This window comes from Anomalospiza imberbis, unplaced genomic scaffold (genome assembly GCF_031753505.1).
Source record: "Anomalospiza imberbis isolate Cuckoo-Finch-1a 21T00152 unplaced genomic scaffold, ASM3175350v1 scaffold_59, whole genome shotgun sequence".
NCBI lineage: Eukaryota > Metazoa > Chordata > Aves > Passeriformes > Viduidae > Anomalospiza > Anomalospiza imberbis.
Window position 1 is genome coordinate 97,546 of NW_027100202.1, and position 18,559 is coordinate 116,104.

General features: G+C 45.7%; 1 long non-coding RNA gene across 1 annotated transcript; it reads left to right on the forward strand.

Annotated features, from left to right (window-relative positions):
* The first annotated feature begins 6,811 nt into the window (after positions 1-6,811).
* On the forward strand, positions 6,812-12,194 carry LOC137467313 (uncharacterized). Its single transcript, XR_010995485.1, has 3 exons — positions 6,812-6,917; positions 7,372-7,552; positions 9,719-12,194. It is a non-coding gene; the product is annotated as an uncharacterized lncRNA (long non-coding RNA).
* Positions 12,195-18,559: the final 6,365 nt, after the last annotated feature.

Consider the following 18,559-nt stretch of genomic DNA (forward strand, 5'->3'; position numbering starts at 1 on the left):
ATCTACCGGGTTGGGTCTCTTACCTGTGGTGCGGAGGAGCTCTGAGTTATAGACAGGCCAGTCATCTGCTACGAAAGGAATTCCTACTAGGCATGTGGAAAGTGGGTTATCAACGCTGCCCATGGATAAGCACAGGTTATCCTGATTCAATGTTTTTGCTAAGGTTACCCAAACATTATGGCTAGGCTGTGGGCTAATCCAGCTGCAGGCATATGGTATGGTGAAGAGCATCCAAGCAGAGGTGAAGAGAGCACCAGTTTTCATTTCTGGACAGGGATAAGACTTCTGATAGGGAATATAAGCAAAATTTGTTATCTTTTATGATGGGAGGAGGGGGTTAGGGTTTTTTCCCTCATTCCTTTTCTCTGTTCCTTCCCCCCCCTTTTTTGTAATATAAGCAAGGGATGGGTAAGCAGGTGTGAGGTTAAGGGTTTTTAGTAAGAGTTGGGAAAGGGAATTATAGGGGTTTTTAGGGGAAAATTTTTTAAAACAGATAATAACATGTACTTTAGAGAACAATTTTGTGTTTAAGCTATGTCTGGCTTATAGCTTGATTAATGCAGCAGAATGTTATTCATCTTTTCTGTTTCTTCTGCTGTCGTGTGATGTGTCGGTTTTTTCTCAGGTATGTGGTTATTCTGCGACGTCTTCGTCTCCAGGCAGAACTTGTCTGGTTTTGAGGCGGTCCTGTATCCGGTTCAGAGGAACTCTTGTCCGTGTCTGACTGAGTAGTGTTTGTAGTGCCTAGGTATGGTTTTATGTGTTTTCCTGGGTACCACCTTGGGCCTGATGGTAGTGAAACACACGCATATCCTCTACCCCAAGTAATTAACTGGAAAGGCCCTGAGATTTGATGAGTCTCTGGGTCCTTCACTAGCACCGGTGGTTTCTCAGCGAGCTTTGCTTGGGTGGTATTTGCAAAGTGGCGAAGCACTGGAGGATCAGGTTCTGATGTTGTGCCATTTAGGAAGTTGATGACATAGAGAGCTTTGCAGAGTCTTTCAACTGGAGATATGATTTTTGTTTCACTTCGCTGCTGGTTGAGGACTCTTTTGAGGGTTTGATGTGTCCTCTCTATGATGGATTGTCCTGTGGGATTTGCAGGTATGCCTTTCTTGTGTTCTATTCCCCACTCACTGAAGAAGTCCTTTAACTTACGAGAGGCATAAGCAGGTCCATTATCTGTTTTGATCTGTTTTGGTACTCCCAGGGTAGCAAAGGCAAGGAGGAAATGCTTTATGGCGTGCTGTGCAGTTTCTCCTGGATGAGATGATGCAAACACTGCTCCAGAAAATGTGTCAACTGACACGTGTACATACTTTGACCTTCCAAAAGGTGGGAAGTGAGTGACATCTGTTTGCCACAGCTGGCAGCTGTTGAGTCCTCGGGGGTTGACTCCTGTTCCCACAGATGGTATCTGGTAGCTTTGGCAGTTTGGGCAGGTGGCAACAATAGCTTTGGCCTGATCTTTTGAGAGCTTAAACATTCTGATCAGGGCAGGCACATTTTGGTGATAAAATGCATGTGACAACTTTGCCTGGGCAAAGATGTCTGGGATGTTGGCAGTCTCTATTGCCATGGCTAATGCATCTGCTTTCCTGTTCCCTTCTGCAATGAAACCTGGGAGGTCAGTGTGTGACCTCACATGCATTACATAGTAAGGTTGTTTTCTGTGGGAGATTAAGCGTATTAATGCAGAAATCAATTGGTGTAACTTTGGATTGGGAACATCTTTTAGAAGGGCTTGTTCTGCCCTCATAGCTATACCTGCTACATATGAGGAATCTGTAATGAGATTAAAAGGTTCATCTTTGAATTTCTCAAAGGCTCTGACAACGGCTGCTAACTCTGCAATCTGTGGAGACCCTTCCACAATTTGGACATCAGATTCCCATTTTTGAGTCTTAGGGTCTCTCCATGTCATTACAGACTTGTGGGATGACCCTGAGCCGTCTGTAAAGACTGTTAGAGCTTTGAGAGGTGTTCTACTTTGTACTAATTTTGGGGTCAGATTAAAGGTTATATTAAAAAGCTTATGTTTTGGGATATGGGTAGAAATTTGGCCTGTATAGCTATCTAGGGCATACTGGAGATTTTCATTATTCTGAAGCAAATGCTCCAGGTCTCCACTGGTTAGTGGCAAGTGTATGCATGTGAACTCACACCCTGCGAGAGAACGGAGGCGAGTTCTGGCCTTTTTTATTAAATGTGCCATAATTTCTTGGAAGGTGGTAATTGTCTTTGTAAGTTGGTTATTTGTAAAGATCCACTCAAGTATCAACAAAGGGTCTCGAAGTTGAGTATCCCACTGGAAAATCAGTCCATGGAACCGGGGTGCTTTTCCCAGGATGACGAACTGGAAAGGCAGGCTGGGCTCGAAGCGATGGGCTTGGTGTGAAGATAGGGCTTCTTGTACTTTGGTGATGGCATCTCGGGCTTCTGCTGTCAGAGTGCGTGGAGAGTCCAGGTCTCTGCTGCCACGGAGAAGGTTGAACAGTGGAGCGAGGTCCTCTGTTGTAATTCCTAGCAAAGGACGTACCCAATTGATAGATCCACACAGGCTATGTAAGTCTCTCAGAGTTTTTGGGTCGTCTCGGATGACGAGCTGCTGGGGTACGATGGTCCTCTCCCGGATCAGGAATCCAAGATAGGTCCATGGGTTGGTGTACTGTATTTTGTCCTCCCGGATTTCGAACCCTGCTTTTTCGATGGTTTCAATAGTCTTTGTAACTGCTTTGTCCAGGTAGGCTTTGTCTGATGCACAGATCAAGATATCGTCCATATAGTGGTAAATAATTGCCTCTGGAAATAGGCTCCGAACGGGAGACAAAACACGAGAAACATACCATTGGCATATAGTAGGCGAGACCTTGAGACCTTGGGGAAGAAAAAGCCAATGATACCTTTTGAGTGGAGCCTCTCTGTTAAGAGAGGGGACTGAAAAAGCAAACCGTGGAGCGTCCTGGGGGTGCAGTGGGATGCTAAAGAAACAGTCCTTAATATCTATGATGGCAAGTGTCCAGTCTCGAGGCAACATTGATGGTGAAGGCAGTCCAGGCTGAAGAGGGCTCATGTCCTCAATTACCTCATTGATTTTACGCAGGTCCTGGAGGAGCCTCCACCTGTCCGTTCCAGGCTTTCGCAGTACAAAGACGGGGGTGTTCCAAGGGCTGGTGGTCTCGACGATGTGACCTTTGGCAAGCTGTTCCTCTACGAGGGCTTGTAGTGCGCGTAGTTTTACTTTAGGCAGGGGCCACTGTTCTTTCCAGATCGGGGTCTGGCATTTCCAGGTGATCTGAGGGGTGTCTGGTAGTACGCGCTCCTCAGTGGCCCCAATTAGAAATCCCGACTGGGAATTTGTAGAGAGGCTCCCCATTGGGATAGAACATCCCTTCCCCAAAGGGTGACGGGGGCCCTTACCACAAATGGACGGACAGTAGCCAGCTTGCCTTCAGGTCCTTCGACGAGGATGTTGTGCTTGCTTCGCATGGAAGCTGTGGCACCACCAATCCCTGAAATCATACCTAGTACGGGTTCCAGTTCCCAGTTTGCTGGCCATTCTGAACGTGCCACAAGACTTACGTCAGCGCCCGAGTCCAGGAGACCTAGTCGGTGGGTCTTCTCCCCTTTGCAGGACAGGCCGCACTCGATGGTAGGCCTATTAGGTCCCAAAACCTGTGCCCACATTGCTATAGGGTTGAGGGGAAGCTGTTCCTTGTGATTTCTGGGGAGTAGAAAGGCTTGTGCAATTGGAGTTCCCTTTAAAAGAAAATATGGTAAGTCTGTGCAGCACAGCTGAACCAATATTTCTTGACCCGGGTACACTGTTTGTACTGCTGGAAAAACAAAAATTTCATTTGGGCAATTAACAGTATCACCTATAATTAAGATGTCAAAAGGACCTCCTTTTGGCCCATATTTGCCAGTTGGGACACGATAAACATCCCTCTTTTTTAAGTCAATGGATAAAGCAGTTACCAGCTGACGTCGGGTTCCCGTCTGTATTGCTCTGTATGCTGGATCCTCTTCGTGTGAGGTGGCTTCTCTTGGAATGATGCATGGTTGGGTCTGCATGGCTTTTGATTTGTTGTCTTGGCGTGGAGCCCGACCACGCTCCGCTGGTAGTTTCCCGAACGTTGCTGAAAGCGTGGCCGGTTTTGGTGTTTCTGGTAGGTATTACGGGGAATTGGGATAGGTGACCTTTCTGGACAGTCTTTTATAAAATGTCCAAAGTTACCACAGTGGAAGCAGCGGGTCTGGTCTTTGGAAGTCACTACTGCAAATGCACCAGAAACTCCTTCTGCAATGCCCTTAGCGACTGCTTGTGCTACTGTATTTTCAGTGGAAAGGTGTCGGGTACAACTTTCCACCATTTGTTCTATGGTAGGTTCTGTGTCCAAAGGTAAGGCTCTCAGAATGTTTTTACATTGCTCATTAGCATTGCTCATGGCAAGTTTGCATAACAGTTCTTTTCTTGCCTCTGTGCTCTCTATTTGTTTATCCAGAGCATCTTTAATTCTGTCCACAAATTTAATAAAGCTTTCATCTATTCCTTGTTTAATATTAGAGAAGTGTTGGGTAGGGATAGAGTCATCTGGGGTGAGAAGTAGGGAGGTTTTTGCTGCGATAGCCAGGTCTTGTATTACTGCCTCAGACAAAGTTTTAGCTTGCTCTGAAGGTTTCTGCAAATTGCCTTCTCCAGCCAGCTGATCAACTGAGAAATCTTGCCTATTAGGATCTCTTGCATATGTGTCTGATAATGTTTTTAATTGTTTTTTCCAATGCCTTTCCCATAACATGTATTCTGCTGGGGATAGGAGGCAATGAGCAATATTTTTAACATCATGTGGTATTAAGACGTGTGCTGAAAAGATTGCCTCTAGAAAATTTTTAAAAATATGTGAGTTTCTGCCATGTTCTTTGGCTACTTTTCGAAGTTCAATGAGCTCTTTGTTTGTATTGGGTTCCCACGTAATCTTAGTAGAGGAACCCCCTCTTTTTCCCTTAGAATAAGTTACAGGGAAGGCAGAAATTTTTTGTGCCAACTCCCAATCCCCTGCTCGGGTGGCTTCCATCTTAATTGAAGCCCATGGGTCCAAATCATCTGTGTCAGAACTGTACTCACTATCACTACTATCCTCAGATGAGGAGTGTTTTTTCTGGCGTTTTGGAATGGCATTTTGCAAGGGTGTGGGGTGCTGGGAAGAAGACTGCAAGGCGTGGCTATCGACAGCACAGCTGGGGCAGGTTTGAGGCTGTAGGGTCTGGAGCGAAGGGACCGGCGGGGGGGTGGGGTGGGTAACAGCAGGAACAGATACAGTTGCATTCGGGGATATCGTGGGTGCGGGGTGTTGACTACACTTGAGACAAGAGACCTCCGGAGGCTTAGCAGGCACACAGGAAGGGTTTGGTAGCCGCGCGAGGGAGGGGGAAGGCGGGGGACGCGCGGGCTGGGTGGGCGGGGACCGCGCGGGGGAGGGGGACGGGGGGGCTTGTGGAGGAGGCGGGCGGGTGCTGGGGGCCGCGGTAATCCCGGGGGGGCAGGGCAGGGGCGGAGCAGAAGCGGCAGGGGTGAGCTGGGGCCCGCCCTCCCTGGAGTCCGGGTTTGTAGATAAGGTATTAGCACTTGAAAGGGAACAAGCTGGTGGGAGAGATAAGGCTGGAACTGCTTCTGCCGCAGAACCCGTCCTATTTCTTTTTTCTACCGCTTTGGTAATTTTGTGAAAAATAGGTAAGAATCGTGTAACAGAGAAATCCCCATTAATTTGGGAAGTATATATTTGTATGCCCACAGAGTCCCAAAAAGAATCCAAGGTTATGGAGTGTGTATTAGTATCAGGAAACTGTGAAATTATCCATTTTATAAACTTTTTTAAGTTAGGTTTCAAAAGTTTAGGGTTAGATAAAGAAGAATTATTAAGGGAAAGAATTTCTAAGAGTTTTAAATATACGTCTCTCTCGTTCTGGGGTTGTTTTAATTTGCTATTTTTTGATCCCATAATATTATTATTCCCTTTCCCCTCCAAGCAGTAAAAACAGAAAAAAAAACAAAAGAAAAAGAAAAAGAGACCCAAATGTAAAAGCGCGCGAAAAAAGGCTGTAATATACTTACTCCTCAGCCAAATGTGGGTCGGAAGCTGCTGGAGGGTGGTCTGCCACTGTCTGATTCCTCAGGGCTGGACAAAGAGGGTCATTCAGACACCTTCTGCAGAAAATTTCTTCTATAACGGAGAAGTTATCTTCAGAAGGATTCTGGCCGGACCCAAGGCAGTTACTCTTCGCGAAGAAGGCTGCTCTGGTGGGTTTTATCTTCCCGGTTGGGCGGCCAGATTATTGTTTTTGGTCCCGGCTAGGCTCAGTTGGTCCGGCTGCCTTGGTGTTCTAGGGTGAGAAGGGTATCTGCACACCCTCCTGCCCAAGCACCTTTGGCAGAGCTCCCAGGCACAGGCTAGCCCCAGCAAGCTGTTGTAGTGATATGCAGCTCTTAAGCAGTGTTCAGCTCTTTTAGAAGTGATTTCAGCTCTTAGGCTTGCTGGGGTGCCTCGGGCAGACGCAGGGAGAGAGAGACGGGGAGCGCTGTGTGAGGTTCCACCGGAGGGTCTTTATTTCATCTTCCGTGAAGGGTTCAGGGACAGCTTTCTTCCAACGAGCTAGGGAAACTGAGGGGTTTTTATAGGGTACAGGGGTTTTGAGAAATGGTCCAATGGTGTGGGTCAGGGTACAAATTGACCTGTTGTCTTACAGGAAGATAACAGAGGGTCTGAGGCGCGGGAAAAGGGGTTCTTTTGCTAGTCAGCATGACTATGCATTTTCTCTGCCCTTAGGCAGCTAATCTCCAGAGGGGCCTAGCAGGCCTATCTGCTGCAACATGCTTGTTCTACCCAATTTTCTTAGTTTATTTATGAAAGTTTTGATGGGTATGTACTCATTGTTAACTCTGCTTGTACCCCCATGGCGTCTGAGACCTTACAGTTCATTCTAGTCATAGCATAAACATAAAATAGCTTTTGTACTGAGATAAAAAGTTATAAAACATTAAGATATCCAGTCGACTGGTATGAACTAACAAGTTGCGTGGTCACTTTTGAATGGCAAATATTCTTTGTGTGGATACTGTATTAATTTAATTTGTGTTTGAACTTTAGCTATGCTAGACACTGGTGTTGAAAAGTTTACATATTTTTCCAATGTCAAAATGTGTAAATTTAGTATTAAAGAAACAAAACATTTTTACTTGTACTGGAGAAAAAAAATCCTTTTGTAGCAAAGAAATTAAATGAGCTGCTCTTTAAAGGTAGGTCTGGCTTGCTTACAGAATTATTATTTATGCAGTAATGCAGGTCTACAGATGTTTTCCTTTTTTTCTTCCAGATAAAACTTGGGTTGTTTGAAAAGTGGGGAGATAGTGCAAAAGAAGATGCAGAAGAAGAGAGCAGAATGAGAACTTTGCAAGTGCCACATGCCTGCAGCCTGCTGTCTTTAGTGATGCTGTTCCTTCCAGTCACTGGAATGTCAAAACAAAATATCCCAAGACTGAAGCTTTCCTGGAAAGGTAAACTTTTCAGTGTTTTTTTCTGATTCTGCTGCTTTTGTTTTGATGTGATGTTGCCAGCAGTTCATTTGTATTACTTACCAGGAAAACAAATCAGACATACAAAATAGAAGCCTTAAAGATGGATGAATTCTGCCTAGGGACGGTATTAAATTCTGGGTTTTTTTTTGTCGTGTAGAGGCACATGTTTCTGAAATACAGCTGTCTTTTTAAACTATTATTTCTTTTTGCTCCAAGAGGATGTTAACAGACTACATAAATTAGAGGGGAGTTATACTTGAAACACTCAGAGCTGCATTGGAGATATTTCCATGTGGCTGGTGGGGATGATGTGAGACATGGAGGACATTCACGTCTTCCTAGAGCATCAGAGAAAGTTGAGAGCGCTGCCTCAAGTGTTTCAAGGGGACTGACATTTATTTTTGTAATTCTTTTTCTATCACTACGTTGGTATGTTAAACTCCACATATGTGGTTTTCTTTCTCCTTGCCTCTTTGGATCACAAAACCGTGTTTCTCTGTGGAATTTCTTAGTCTTGTGTGTAGTTCTAGTTGGGAATGGTATCTGAGGAGTTTCAACACAGACACATTTATGTATTAATGGACAATTTTTTAAAGGAGATAGATTTCTTGTTGCTTTGAATGTAGATTACACCTCCACAGGCACAGAGATGTGACACTGATGCTGTCTTCTTTAGCTACAACAAATGCTCTCCAGTTAGTTATGTTTCATCTATGTCAGCACCCTGCCCTTACGGGAGCTATTTCTGCTCTGTTTTTCAAACTTATGTCTTCCTATGCATTGCAGAATTGCACTCAGGATGGTGTGATGGGACAGGCTGTAAACCCTTCATCGGGGCTTATGATACGTTTGTCATGAGTTTAACACCCAGAGGAATTTATTGAGTAAGCAGAATGACATGCTATTTATTTACAAGCTGCTCTTTTGCTAGATTTGCATGCCACTGTGCATGCTATTCCACTGTGTAGAGATGTGTTTGGATGTGTTTGTGTGAGAGAGATGGAGGAAGCAAGATCAAGGCATCTTGACAACATTTTTATAAATTCAGGAAACAGTTGAACTCACTGAAGCCAATGAATACAGAAACTGAAAACCTGACATGAGTTATGGAAGTTAGCAGTAAAACCCTCCTAACATACAGCCAGTCTTCTCACAGCTAGGCCTTTTGAGATAATTCCCAAAAGCAGCGTATACCATATGGCAATGGCATTTATTGTGGATTTGGCACTCACGATTAGTGAATTCCTCTCAACTTCAAAAGCAGATAGCCTTTGGCAAAATCCTGATGGATGCATTTGGCAGGTAGAGAGGGGGAGAAAAAAAAATATTGAAGTCAACACAGGAAAAAAAGAAATGTCTGAAATCTTAGTTTAGAATAGTGCCAGAGAGCTGCTGGAAGTGGTTGGGAAAATGCCTGAGCTCGTTTAAAAAGACAATGAGCAGATGATTAATATTTAGGCCCTGACCCAAACTTTTATTAGCAACTTTATAAACCTTTCAGTTTGGCTTGAGGGATACCGTTTCCTGTCCAAACTTATCCACCTATATCCCTGTAGGGGGGCAAATCAACAACAGATACAGATGCAAAATAGCACATAAATATTAATTTGGAGAGCTGTGATGGAACTGAAAAACCAGAAGAAAGAGAATTATGAGAATTTATTGTGCCTTGTCTTACTTTTCTTGGGGGGGTGGAAGGTGTGTATTTTTCCACATGGATCAAGAAAAAATTCATTGCAGTTTTTCACACTTACGTATTATAAATTATACCAGTATGGCTTATCATAATTAAACCATATTTTTGTTGTTGATATCAGGATGTCAGATGTGTTGAATATTTAATAAAGTTGTCAGAATTAAGTCCATCTTGCTTCCCCCAAGTGTTTCAGACAAAATAATTCCAAGGTTTCTGTAAGATGTAGGAGAAATGAGCTGTCTTGCCAGTTCTCATAAGATTGTTAGTCATGTCACTGACAAGTCCTGGCATCTCTGTTCTTTGGAATTCAGACTTGAAATATCATGAGGAGGAGAATACAAGGTTCTTTCCCTTCTTTGTGGAAAACAGATGAAAACTGGCAACATCAGGCAGTTCCAGAAAGCTGGTCACATGTGTGTGTTTGAAGGGAAGTTTTCATTCTCTTCCAGGTGCAGTGTGTTTATGGCATAGATCCATCTTCCCAGAGGAGCTGAGCATTTGCTGGGGCAGGAGAGCTGAAAGTAAGCAAGATTTTGCTCCACAGTTACTGAATCTCCCAGCTGCATCAGTCAATGGTGGATGGGGAAGAGGGAGAGGGTGGGGTAGTTAAAGATGTGTCTGTAACTGCAGGAGTGCTTCAAGAAACCACAGCATGTCACAGCTCCTTTGTGTTCAGGCAGCAATTAAAATTTTAGACCTTCTCTTAATGGCAGTTACAGGTTTTCATCTTCCCTGGGTTTTCATCTTCAGAAGTGGGAATCTGTGCTGGAAATGTTAAGATATTCCAGCGAGTCATGTGGGGATCAATGCAATACAATGCATTTCCTCTATTGCATGCCCTACTCTAAAAATGTGTTCTAAAAAATTGTGCATGTATAAAACTAAAGCTACACACAATTCAACTGAAATGTGTTGTAATACAGAATCAAAGTCATATATTCTCCACCTCTGTTAATATAATACACTATGATCTTTAATCACATATCCTTTATTCCCACATTTTCCCTGATCCATTAGTTGAAAAATTCTCTTCTTCACTTATACTTAACTTTTAGATACTGATTCATGTCATTACTATCCCAGAAATTGTCACTGCTTGCTCTTGTGATGTTTTTAGGGTGCTCGCTCTGCAGAGACCTTACTTAATCTATGCATCTTAGATACTTCTACAAGTTTGAGGTGCTTCTATTATTATGTTATAGCTTTAATATACGGAGGAGCTCACAAATTGTCTTCTAGTAGAAGATTGACATCTTTAGAAAACCAGGGGATGAATTATTCCTGATTTTAATACTCTTTGTCTAGCTCTGCTTTCAGTCTAAGAGAAACTGTGTGTATTTATCATTCATTTTCGTGCACCTGGACATAGCCTGTGACCTTCATCCAAACTGCAGAACTCCTTAAGCACAGAAGTGACATTCAGCTTCCCTAAGAAGTGCATCCTCCTTGTCTGCTGCATCATTTAACGTGCTCATTCCAACGTCTAGAGCAGATGCAGAAGGTTTTCATATACCAGTCTCATTCATTAATGTCATTTTCAGGACAGCATCAGTTTTGTTACTAAAGAATGGAAGAGTCTGTGTCCTAATTCATATATGTTTAATTCATACAGTGTAGACAGTCGTGTCTCTATCTTCTGAGTAATAATATTTTTTAATTAATTGAGAGGTACTTCCATACATATTTTCTGAGTGTATCTCTAGGTTCTACTTTATAGGGAAAAGTAGACTATAGCCAAACGAGAAGATTGATTGCCGTCTCAGGAAAAAAAACCAAAAATTAAACATTTTTCACTTTGTGGCTATCCTAAAATTTCCCTGCAGAAATGCAGATTCCTAACTGCAAATGTAACCCTATTGATTTGATTTACTTTGCTGATTTTCATGGACATCTTAGTTAGTGTAGTCTTTTTTTCTCAGTGAATGCAGTTATTTTACAGAAGTGTGCACCCTGGTTTATTGGCTGAGGGAGATGCCCCAGCCCAGATTTGGATGTTGTCCCCAGTGGCATCCACAAACATATATCATTCCCATGTGGGAATGTGGCCACGCCCCAGAGCACGCCATGCTTGCTGTGAGCAGTGGTGACTTGGTCACAGAACCAGGAATCCTCCACTGTGACACAGTACATAGGAAAAAGCACAACTGAAGGTAACCTTTGGCTTTTAAAAGAGGATTTACTTAGCACTGTTAAAAACAACTGTGGTAGTAATATCAATCTAATCAACAAGAGCATTATTCTCAGCTGATTTGTTTTTCTCCACATTGAATGAGCTAAGATGCAGTCTCACTCCCACTGAAGTCATGGCAAGTTTTTGGCCACTGAAGTAAATTGAAGCAAGATCAAATTCACACTCCTCACTTTCTTTCTTCATCTTGCATAAGTAAACTGAAGACAGGCAGTTCTTTCTCCTCTGCTGAAGGGCGACAGTGCAAAAATCATCAGCTCCACATGGAAATTAGCCACGTTTAAAGCATTGTTTAGTTTCATGCAGTGTTTTGCACACAGGATTTTCTTTCCCCTAAGAGTGATCCATTCTTTTACCATGGTGAAAAAGCAAACAGAGAACATTTTGGTGCCGGGAATTCTTTTGAAAATTTGACTGGATGAGTACACTTGCTTAAAGTTCAGAAATGGTCCTTTGAACATGCTACTTTACAATGTCATGCATTCTGTTCTCTATTGTTTTTGCTTTAAACCTGTTTCATTTTATAACTGAGGAGATGCTTGACTGTTGCATCAGAGCAGTTAGTTTTTTCTGTTTCAGTACAGCTGGCTTATCTCCATGTCACACATCATTTAATTATCCATACAAAACATAGGTAAAACTATGTACAGCTCCTTGAGCCTCACTCAAACTGTCTGTGACACTGCAGTAATCCCAGTTCCCTGACGGGGTGTTGCACAACTATGACTGGTTGGAACGTGTTAAACTGGTGATGTAGAAGAGAGCCTAGAAATGAGTTTGCATTTTGCAGCTGTGCTTGCTCTGCTGGAAGAGGAAGCAAAACCAGACAAAGCCCTGCTCCTGTGGTAGTATCAGCAGCTGTAAATCTGAATGCTTATGAAAATCAAGGAAAGTGTGTTGAGTGAAGAAATGGTGTTTTCCTCTTGTTTGTTATTTAATTAATTTTTGGTGGTTTGTTATCTCTCAGAAAAATCTATCTCAGATTCCTTTGCGGAAAAACATGAAGTGTTTATGTGAGAGTGAAGATCCTACTACTGGAAGATTGTATAGTTACGCAAAAGAATTTGCCTGTTTTGTCTCAAAAATGCTTTCTGGAGGCAGTTATCATTGAGACTTATACCCGAGATTGATGATGGATGGGCACTACTGTCCATGCAAGGAAAGGCTCTCGTATGTGCATAAACTAAATATAAATGTGAAGGCATTTATAAATAGAAAAACCAGCAAATTTCTTATAGACTTTTTTTTTCTTTTTTTAAGCTAGTGAACTTGAAGGTCAGATCCAACTATATGTTGCATTTTCTGTCATATAATTATCATATATATAATGTCCTGGAGAGCAGCTTCCAGTCACTGACATCAACAGTTTACATAGCAGTTGAACTAAGAATAACCTGGGAGAACTGACCCATATCAACCTCTTAAGTGTAAACTGTAGCTCACAACAGTTTTTGTGTTTTCATGGTCACAGAAGGGCCTCAATTGGGTAAAGGAAGAATTGTGTTCAAAAAACACAGAACTATTCTGCTGAGTGTTCACTTTATTAAATCTTGGAAAATGAGAGGAAACAAATCTGGAAGAGTGATACTTGGCAAATAATTTTTGCTCCTTTGTAAAAAGAAGGAAGGGACAACATCAAAAACAGCTTCCCTAGAAGAATGCGGGGAAGATACATGATAAGTGGCATCAGCTCGGAAGAGAGTTTAAAACTCTTTATTGGAATACTTTTACTAATGACATCTGTTAAGCAAATCCAATTCAGAGCAGTTTTAGCCATCCCAACATTATTCTGCTACACACCAATGGGAGAGCGTGATCAGCCTGACGTCAGTGTCTGTCTAGCAGTGGCCATCTGTGGTCACGATGCAGGTACTCAAGTCACATCCTGTTTCCCTTTCCTCCCTCCCCATTTCTGCAGTTCCATTTAGAGATGAGTTCCCCAAAGAAAGGTCGAGGAGTATAATCTCTCCTGTACTCACAGTCCTTTGGAGATAAATACACAAAGACATAGCAGAAACAGACAGAAGTTCCTTTCTCAGTCAAAGAGATTGGCTAACACTGTTTAAGGGAGACAATTCTGAAGATGGTGGGAGTGACAGAGGTACATCTTTGCACAAATTTGAAAACACAGACATTCTGCTTTCTGAACAAAATCCTGGCTATACCAGAATTTTGCATGGTGTTGAACCACAGAGTTTGAGAGCTAAGAGGTTATTGAAGGCATCAAAATTTTGTAATTAAATTATCTGGCCTTTTTAGGATGGTATTAACTCTTCCTGTGCATCATCCAGGCAACCTGGATTTCTTCCAGAAAGAAAGAAATCTCACTAAATCTGTAACAGAGCATTAGCTTACATGACACCCTACCCCAAAGTAGTAAGTATAAATACTACTAATAAAAAATGTCCCCCACCAGTATTAAATAAAAGCCTGCACTTGTACACTGAGAACATCCCTGGGTCATGTCACCCAGATTTGAATTTGACAAGGGTTGTGTGTGAGGGTGCTTGTGCTGCTCTGTCAAGGGAAGCTCTGGTGTTCCCAGGTTCCCGAGGGATGGATCTGCATTTGGTGTCTATTGGGGCTCGGGGTGCCCAGGGCCACGATGAGTTCCCTGACCGGGCTGGGGACGGCGGGCGGGGCTGGCCTGTGCCACGCTCTGGGTTCTGGGACATCGCAGGCGCCGTGTCACAATGGGGGCAGCTAGAAAAGGCCCCAGCGGGTGCCGCTGCCCCAGTAGAGCCTGGGCAAGCGGTGAGTGCACAGCAGTGAGGAGACGGGGCTGGGGGCTGGAGGAGGGCTGGGGGAGAAGCGCCGGTACCTGGGGCTGCCCCCGCATCCAGGGCCCAGCCCCGGCGGGAGCGCCTCGCTGAGGGCGCGCTGCTTGCTGGGGCAGCGGTGCAGGCCTTGCCAGCTGCCGGGGGCCCTCTCCTTCCTGCCGCCACATCCCTGCTGCTCCTGCCCCTCATTGTCCGTCTCCATTCCGGCCCCACTGAACCCCTTCTGTGTGTCCTCCTGCAGACCATGGCTTTACTGTCACTGCTCTTCGTGCTCGTGCAAAGCCTGATCCAGTACCCCCAGCCGGCTGGGGATGGGCTGGATGAGGCCACGCACCAGCGAATGAAGGAGCGTCAGGAGCTGCTGGCCCGTGAGATGGCTCAGCTGCTGCAGGAGCTGGAGCGGGGGCCCCTGGAGCAGCAGGACGAGGGCTGGGGAGCCGTGCTCTTTGGTGCCCTGCAGCAGTGGCCGTTCTGGGTTCTTGCTGGCGTCCTGCTCTTCTTGGGCCTGTGGTTTAGCTGCAGGAGAAGGAGCTGTGACACCAGCAGCAGCAGCAAGGACCAGAGCTCCTGCAAGACCTTGGGAGATGAGAGGAACAGAACAGAAATAAGACAGCACTGATCCAGAGGAAGGTGGAGAAAACACTGATGTGACTGTGGAGGCAGATGACAGCAGCACTGAAAATGACAGAGAAGGCAGTCCTGTGGCTGTAGGTGAAGGAGACAATGATGATGCCATTGAAGGCAATGACGATGTGAAGGTGAAGGAAGATCTTTGAGCACCTGGCCCGAGATCCTGCTGCCCACCTAGAGGCGCTGAAAGCTTATGGTCAGCTGCGACTTCGCCTCCGGACGCTGCTCTCCAGCCACTGAGAGGAGTTCCCTGCACAGAGCTGTGCTGGGGGGGTCACACCCGATGGCAGCCACGTGAACGCTGCGTAATTGTTGCATTTGTCACTGGCAATCCTGAAGCTGCTTTCCTGCTCCTGCGGAAGGAAGATGCTGCAGCACATGGATTCGTTGTGCAGACACATCTCTGAGTGGCCTTGCCCTTCACCTTCCAGTTACGACGGTGCTGTTGCCTAAGTCTATGAGGCAGAAACTGGCTCCACCTGCACATCCTCACAGAAGAACAGTGACGTTGATGGAGGTTGCTAGAAATATCTCGAAGACAGCAACCTAGTCTGTTAGGGACTTAATGTAGTCATTTAATGAGCTGTAGCTTTAATTAGACTTGTTTCTTAGCATTCCCTCCAGATGCCCTTTAGTCTTGTCAGTGTATAACTATTCTGCAAAGTTACCCTTAGTGTAGAGAAATACCCTACTGTAGTTGCTTGTCTGCTTTTAAATAATATTTGAATATCTGTGTTTGAGAAATTAAGAAAAGAAAATAAGTTTCTCAAATTGCCTGAAATGTGTCATTCTTTGAATTTAACCCTCTGTATTTAGAGAATGTCCTTCCTATACCTCTATCTGAAATAAAAACTTGTTGCAAACAGAGATGTTGGATATATTAATTATGCTGTCTCTCAAGCATTTCCATAGAAACGCTTGAAGCTTGAAGTGAAAATGCCCTGAAGTGCCTGAAATTTTGCAGCAGAGTACTCCTGAATTTTTTAGGAATATTTGGAAAAGTTTTCTTCACACAGTCACTTTTATACGCTCCTGGGGAACAATTCAGTCCTAAGAGTTGAAGTCAGAGAAGTCCCTAACTGCAAAACATGTGGTTTAATACATCTTTTTTTTTTGTCTTCTCATAACCAAGGTTTTGGCACAAAATTGTGACAGTAGAAAGTCATTTTTCTGTTTTTCTCTTTTCTCTATTCCTGGTTATCTGTGTCCTTTCGGAGAGGCCCTGCTGGTCTATTAATATAACCTTTTCCACCAGGCCTATATAATATTGTCTAGCAGTGAGAGCCACTTTCCATGCACAGCTTTATCCATGGTGAGATGCAGCTAAATAAAACATGATTTACTTCTTGCCATACATAGTAGAGATTCATGGTAGATTGAAAACATTTATTCTCTTTGCCTTTGTACCAATACATCAAAGAACAAACAGTGAGATTGCAGGGTGACATCTCAGAGTCTTCTGTGACATCACAGAGCAGCTGTCTGACATCACAGGGTGACAGCTCAGAGTTGTCTCTGTGACATCACAGGGGCTGTGTGACATCACAGGAAATTGTATGACATCACAGGGGCTGTGTGACATCACAGGGGCTGTGTGAGGTCACTGGGGAGGTGACTCTGCCCCAGCCCCCCCTCCCAGTTCCCCCAGAGAAGTCCAACGCTGCTCGTGCACAGCGGGGTCCCCTGTCCCCCCGGGTCCCCCCGCCCCCGGCGCCGCAGCCTCCCCCAGAGGATGTTCCACGAGATCGAGCCCAGAGCCTGACACAGGGCCATGGGGGGCGGGACAGGGGACAGGGACCCCCCGGCAGCGTCCCCGTGTGCCCCAGGGCCAGAGCCTGGCCCAGGGCTCCTTCACCCTGTTGCCAGCGAGGGCTTGAGAGCGCTGAAAAAATCCCCAGCAAGGGAGCAGCAAAAACCAGATTTAATATTGAGCAACAGCACCACAAAGTTCCTTGGCAAGAGTCACTCTGCTCCTGACTGGACACTTCAGGCACAAAAAAGGAAACAAAGCAACAACAAAACCAAACAGAATCCAGGCAATCAAACCAGAAATGAACCGAGAACTGTCCCTGTGTGAGTGTGAGACACAAGGAAATGAGGGCAAGGATAAAAGGAATACAGGCCCAAGAGCTTACAGAGCTCAAACTTAACAGGACTTAACTTATACCTTAACCTTAACTTCCACCTTCAACTTCACAATTTAGCAAAAGAGCAGCACTCTACAGTATTTAACCGAACTTATGATCTATTACTTGGCAATTTCACTGAGAAATAACATTTTACAATATTCAACTTGGCTTATATTTTAAACCTAAGAACTTAGCAAAGAACAACTCTTAGCACAAATTAACTTAGCTTAGACCTTGTGATTTAACCCTACTGACAGGCCTGACTGGCTCAGCTATCCAAGGCACTCAGACCCCTCAGAGAGCAGCATTTCTGCCACATTTCCTGAGCACAGGCACTCCTGTGTGCACACAGACACAAAGAGTCAGTGCAAGGCACCTGTGAGAAATTCCCCTGAGGACAGGGAAATGCTCCCTGCCGATGCTTTGGCATCTCCCCAGCGGGGGAAGGGTTGAGCCTGGAGGAGTGGGGGGATCGGCCCAGGCTCCCTCGTTGTTGGGGATCCCCGAGTGCAGCAAACGGGAGAGTTCCCGGCTCGGAGAGGCCCCACTCCGAGGGAGTCGCTGGCCCAGGAGAGCTCCAAGGGGCTCCTTTTGGAGCGCTGTCTGTAGGGCCCCAAGAGAGGGGCTTCAGTGCCAGCAATGTTTCATCCTGGCCGCACTTGGCATCCACAGCTTTCTTTGGCAGGGTGAGAACAGGGATGTTGTGCCACCGAGGGAACAAAAACACTTCCCGGGGCTGCTCCTAAAGCAGCCAGGAGCTGGCAGGGCAGCAGCAGTGCCTGGAGCAGACAGTGTTTGTGATGAGCTCCAAGGAGCTGAGCCCAGGGGCTGTTGGCCAAGGCCGAGGCCCAGCGAGCATTTCTCAGCTGGCAGGGCGGCCGGAGAAGGTGGAGGCGGGGGAATAATTCACGCCCTCAGTGTGCTCCCAGTCGCTCCCAGTATTTCCATGTCCGTGCCCCAAGTGCTGCTCCCAGCCCTGATCCCTGGGGATGGGAATGTCCCGCTCCCTTGCCAGGGCAGGGTCACACCTGAGCCAGGTGTGCAGGGCAGGCCCTTGCCCTGACCCCCAGCACTGTCCCAGCTGCAGGATCTGCTTCCCACCGGCCTCTTCCTCCTGCGGCCCCGAGCCCAGCTTGGTGCTGAACAAAGGGGCTGGGCCGGGGCCATCCCCCGGCGGGGGCTGCACACCCCCCTGCCCCCTCCCCAAATTCCCTCTGGGGGAGCAGGAGCTGGGGCTGGAGCCCTGTGGGGAGGGACAAGGGGGTGACAATGGGATAGGGGGTGTCACACACGCTCTGGGGGGACACACACGGCCCCGGGGACCCCCCCATATCTTCTGCAGAGCCAGGACGATGAACCCCAGCATGGAGCCACTGACCTCTGGCAGTATCTTGAGGGTGGGGTCTGGTGGCAGCTTTGGGAGTCTGGGGGAGTCACAACCACCCAAAAACGCCCTCCCAGCCCCACAGCCACTCCCAGACTCCTCAAACCACCCCACAGCTCCCAGCCAGGACCCCCCCCCCAACTACTCCCTGCAAGATAAATGACCCCAAGAACCACCAA